Source organism: Mercurialis annua, linkage group LG6 (genome assembly GCF_937616625.2).
Source record: "Mercurialis annua linkage group LG6, ddMerAnnu1.2, whole genome shotgun sequence".
NCBI classification, from domain to species: domain Eukaryota; kingdom Viridiplantae; phylum Streptophyta; class Magnoliopsida; order Malpighiales; family Euphorbiaceae; genus Mercurialis; species Mercurialis annua.
Genome location: NC_065575.1, coordinates 34,281,587 through 34,287,674, shown reverse-complemented (window position 1 = coordinate 34,287,674; position 6,088 = coordinate 34,281,587). Strand labels below are relative to the sequence as shown.

At 35.4% G+C, this 6,088-nt stretch overlaps 1 long non-coding RNA gene across 1 annotated transcript; it reads right to left on the bottom strand.

Moving 5' to 3' along the window:
- Positions 1 to 744: 744 nt before the first annotated feature.
- On the bottom strand, positions 745 to 3,227 carry LOC126686259 (uncharacterized). Its single transcript, XR_007643861.2, has 3 exons — positions 3,071 to 3,227; positions 1,923 to 2,008; positions 745 to 1,094 (listed from the first exon to the last, which is right to left on the bottom strand). It is a non-coding gene; the product is annotated as an uncharacterized LOC126686259 (long non-coding RNA).
- Positions 3,228 to 6,088: the final 2,861 nt, after the last annotated feature.

Genomic DNA, 6,088 nt, shown 5'->3' with positions numbered 1-6,088 from the left:
GCATTATTGTATTACTCAACAAAGTTGGGTCCTAAACCCCTAATGTACTGATGGTTCACCTCTTCGATGCTTCCTCTTCGGATAGGTCTTCCTGACTTTCCTCACCAATTTCCATCTCCGGGACAATGGTCCCACCTCGAGTTTGAATATCTGATATGCACTCATTCTGACGTATCTCCGATAGTCTGTCAGTATCTACATGAAATCCATTTGATAAATAGGAGGCGCTTCCTCCTCTTCTGATACAACATGTAGCTGAGCTCCATTTTGCTCAGATATGGTGAACAAGAACAATACTTAATCATGTGATACTGTCCAAACCACTTTTCGACAATATCCAATAATTTAATATATGATATGCACTATCTAACTTAAAGCTTGACTAACTATCTAAGCATATCACATTAACTTAAACACTTAAGCACTCTCACACACACGCGTTCAACTCGGCATTAGACAGCCTATAACATCAAGCAAATTCAATTAGACACATATAATCAATAAGGCTCGACTCTATACGCTGCAGTAGTTCCTAGGTACATAGGGTCAAACAGACACTTTTCATAGACTGGCAGTGGTAACTGGACCAACTGCTCTGATACCACCTTTGTCACGACCCAAAATTGAGGGCCGCGACCAGCGCTAGGGAATGGGAATTGTAGTTCCGAATCCCGTAGCAAGCCTGAAATTCACTAAAACTTTTTCGCAATTTTCATATAAAACCCGACCTTACAAACGGAAGCATTTAAACAAAAACACATTTATACACTGGTAAAAATCATACAACTTGCTCGGACTTATCATTTCCGTATCATATACGTACTAGCCCGGCATAAACTACTAGTGTCAAAGTTACATCACGAGAATCTACCTCCGTGGTACAAAACATAACTATTGTAGCCAAACCAAAATATGCACAACAGACAGCAACTATAAACAACATACAATTTTTACTGTTCTACTAGGCCATGACACTAGTCAGACATTATACTACTGCAGCAGACATGGAAGTCGGAACTGTTTATTGGAACATTGACTTCTGGTCAGAGACGGACTTCTAGCCACGTCTAGAATCTAGGTACCTGAAAAACACACTATTTGGGGGTCAGCTATTAAGCTGAGTGAGTTATACTTTACTTACCATATTATCAAAATAAGCATCGCATTTAGAACATTTTTTTTAAAATATATATATATACAATCACATTTTCAAACAATTCTAACATATACAATCACAGCGATTGCAAACAATTCACTTAAGACAAGTATTTGATCCGATCGAAACCTTAATCTTAAACTCCTTAACTCTCCTAATCCGTATCATATTCGAATCATATCGTCCGAGTGGCCGGGTCCCGAGATAGTTCGACCGAGTTACCCGCTACCACGTGGCATAGTCCCGAGATAGTTCAACCGAGTTACATCATGCCACTACTTAATCCCAAGTTGTGGGTCCCGAGATAGTTCGACCGAGTTACCCACCAAATACGGGTCCCGAGATAGTTCGACCGAGTTACCTCGTATCTGCCACAATTATAATCCTCCTTTCCGATACCCAAACATATTCTATTTCATAATTATAAATATGATCAACATTTAATGAGCTCATATCGTATCTATGTACGAATATCTAGACTTTCATAAACACCGGTGATCACACGGCCTATTGACGCCCAATAGGTAGCTCGTTTCTTCGGATCATATACAAACTCACATTGGAAAATCATAAGCAAAGTAATACAATTCATATATCAAACAAGTCAACCTATAAACAACAATTCAAATATTATCCAAACCAACAAGAACAATTCAATCAAGTCAAACTATACAATTTATGCGATGCATTTAGTAATAATAATATATATAGTATATATATAAAATAGTTTTTAATACGATAATAAGAGTGAGTAAAATATACTCACCGCTGGCTATCCATATCCTTCGATAACAGCTAAGCAATATCGCGTTTTGTAAGTTCCGGGTTCCATTGGTAGTCGCCTCGTCAAGTCTACACAAATTCGATAGTAACTCGAATTAATTACAAACTAACTATAATTAATTAATCCAAAACTAGGTTTCTAGCCAACTTCGGCTATTGAAACCGTTTACTTAAAACAATCCAACTCCTAAACAAAATTGACATTCTTAATGTTCAGAACGTCGCCTACAACTTTTGTTTAGGTCTCGGACTGAGATTAGCACCCGAAGGTGTCGGAATTTGGTTCTGAAGTTAATAGCTTGGGGCTGTCCAAATTTCAGAGCTGCTATACGCAACATAATGTTCTAAATTATTTGAGCCATTTATAGGCCAAACTAGCAGAAACTTAAACTTAGACATTTATAGACAGCATCCTTAAGTTTCCGTACCAACAAACAGAACTTAATTTGGAGCTATATAGCTTGAGATATTGCCCTCGCAATATGGCTGTTTCGCAGCGCAAAAATTCCAGCAACATCGTTTTTTTCAAGTTATCTCTTTAACGTTTCGGTCGATTAAAACAGCCTATATATTCAATAATACACCAATTAATACAGCCTCTAATTATGTCATTATCACCAACTTAAACACATTAAAATCTTAGTTCAAAGTTTAATTCAAAACAGTTTTTATGTTACGCTCGAAACTAGTTACGTAACACTTAGCGTTTGCGTCGATTTTAAGCGATACAACCATCGGGGAAGGGTGGCATCAGCCCCCACTTCACTATCCCTCAGCCCTCCCCTGTTTTGGCCAGGGAGGGGCTGCTCCAGCCATGGTGCAACGCACCATGGCTGCTGAAACGCAGCCCCACCGTGCGAAGCACGGTGGTTCATTACTTCCGGCTATCAAAACCCCAAAACAACCACCAATTCATCTTCAACCTACATGAAACCCTAACATACACCATACCCATACATATTACAACCCTCATATCTCACAACAAAACATTAATTCAGCCTATAACTAACCATTCAAACACCATGAACATCATTTCTAACTATCAAATTCATCATCACCATTAAACACCATCAAAACTCAACAAAACAGAATATTTTCGTGCTAAACCCTAACCAAAATACTGATTCTTACTTTGATTTTTTTAGGTCAATCCGTAGCTATCGTCCTCCTCTTTCCGTGGCCGTAAAAATCACTCGAATCGGAGTAAAAACGAACAAGTTATGGCACTTGAAAGATTATGGAACTTTTGAGAAGATGAAGTTCTTCCTCTCTTCACCTTTGCTGGAAATGGTTTATGTATATTCTGATTTTGAGAGTCAAATAGTGGCCTTTTATATTTATGGCAAAAGCTCCACTTAAATCCTTAAATTTGCCACCTCCTTACACTTTAATTTATAACTTTTCTTTCGTCCAATTTAGTCCATTAATCACTTAGTCATTTGATCTCGATAAATTGTGTATTATTTATATCCAAATAAATAATACCACCTTGATATGTCATTATTTTATTCCAATAATATAATTTAGAAATTTTTGGCTAAAAACGCTCAAGTTCCAATTTGAGCTAAAATGCACTTTTTCCAACTTTTTCGTCCAATTCTCATTTTAATAATTATCGATAACCAATATATCGATATTATTTTTTTAAAATACTAATTCCCATCAATAATCTATATTATTTATATTTTCCGGGAATTAAACGCTTATTTTCCAATTTTCGAGTTTAAGTGCACTTCATCCACTTTTCCATACTTTTCTTTTTAAGTTAATTCCATTTCCTTTATGGAATTCTTGATATTGAGATTTTCATATTAAAATCTCAATATCGACCTACTCGAGTTCTCTTTTATTTAATTATTTCCCGATAATTCCCTTTTTGGCCGTTTTAACTGTTTAAATTTAGATACGCTGCCTACTTTGGCAACGTAAGAGATACGGGGTATTACATTCTTCCCCCCTTATAAAAATTCGTCCTCGAATTTTCTTATAACTTAGTCATTTTATTCTTGTAAAGATCTTATCATTTTCTTACATTGTTTACTTCATCATCACGATGGCGCATAGACTTGCCACTTCGACTATCACACATATTTCGCGTCCTTTTGTATATGTTTCTTATACGTCCTTTCACTATATTTGAATCCTCTTTAATGTTCTTTTAATCTCCGTTCTGTTGTTGGCCAATTTCTTGCATCTTCTCATTTCTTAGCGTTGATATTCTTCGACGTTTATTCGTCGTTTTTTTCCCTGCAATTTCTTGCAAATCGTATTTTTAGCGCATCATATTTGATACTATCTTAAAACGTCCTTTAAATACCTTTAGCTATTAATCAAAATCTTAATTTGATTAATTTAGAACAATTTATTTGAATAACTAAATATTTTAAGTTATTTTAAACATATCCAAAATTGCTCTTCTGGTCAACTTTGACCCTTAAAATCACTTATATCGAGTAGCTCGTTTGTCAAAAAAAAAAATATATTGATAAACTTGTAATCCGCAACGCTATCTCCAACTTTCGTTTAAACATCGAGTCAAAAATAATGCTCGATGATGTCGAAAACTTGCGCTGAAATCGCCTATTTGAGGTAGGTTTTGAGACTGCACTTCCAGGTCTTATAGCCGCTGTTCAAGTTGATAAACCAAGCGTCTAAAAATGTCTTAATCTGAATTAAATTCGGTATTCTTATGTTTTGATACCTCCTCTACAACTTTCATTAAAATCAAATTTCATTTCGACATTTCCTTAATGTTCGAAATCGTCCTCAAAGTTGGTTACTGGCCATACTTTAATCTTTAGGTTAATTCACGTTTTCGGCTCGTCTTTGAGCTTGAAAATTTACTAATCCAATTGAATAAAGCCATGATCAAATTATCCAAATTTTATCTATGCAATGTCATTTACTTATATCCATTGATTTTGATTTAAAAAAAAAACCAATGAGTTTCGGGGTCCGAAATTTGTCCGAAAGATAGCTTCATGAGCTAATTTGGAATTGCGTTATATCGTTGCCAATTCCAATCTACCTTGCTTTGGAAATTCCTTCTTAACATCTCTACTTAACGTGCATTTATACTGTTCATACTAAGTATAAGGTTTATCCTTTATTTTATCTCGCATCTTAGTCCTTGATTTTCGGGTTACCATGTTTTTCTAAACCAAACAATGTGTAACTTATTATCTTACACTCGACTAACGTCGTTCCTTTATTTTTCAGTCTTCTTGTACTTCTTGTTTAGATATCTCCAATATCGTCTATTGATAGGAGGTAAACCTACTCCCTTCTCGCATCCGTTTCCGTATTGCACCCTTGATCGTGCGTATATCTTTATATCAGACTCTTACTGACATCTAATCTATCAGTAAAGTCGACCTTAGGCTTATGTCGAACTCTTACATTTGACTCTTTTTGTTTGCGGCTATTCCGAATTCATATCCTCTCATCTTACCTCTTTACTCTTCATTAGGTGTCTTTCTGTCAGACTACCTTACTACGATCTGCTCCTTCCACGTTTGTTCTTATCGAGTACTAGGAGTTATGCACGTATTGTTTGATTCTTCTCATCCTTACATGGTCTTTCCCATGGCCCGTATGTTTTTCGGGTCTTTTATGTTTCCTTTTCTTTTCACTATACACCTTCTATGTCTATCCCATCTTATTCCTGGGTAAGTACCAATCGTAGGTACCTTACTGATATCTTCCATGTCTCGCATCGATAAATATCAATAATAATAATTATCATTAGGGCTTCATTTTTATATTAGGGTGCATTTTATCATATATGCTCATTCTTGTTTATCAAGAATTTTTTATTATCATTGTCGCAGGGCTTTACATCTGAGTTTCTTACAAAACAAATACATTTCAAACATTGCTGGTCGACCAGTCTTTCAAACTCTTCTTTCGATTCAAATTCTTTTACTTTAAATCATTTGAAAACATTGGTACAATTGTAGCTCAGAGTGATGACACCTCTCATCACTAAAGAGTTGCTCGATAAAATCACGTTTTAGAAATTTTAACACGAGTATGATGCATGATCTATATTTTGAAAAATGTATTTTATATAGAAAATAGATATATGTATACTCGTATGTATTACTAACGTGATTATGACATGCCATATATGATGACTGAGCATAATTG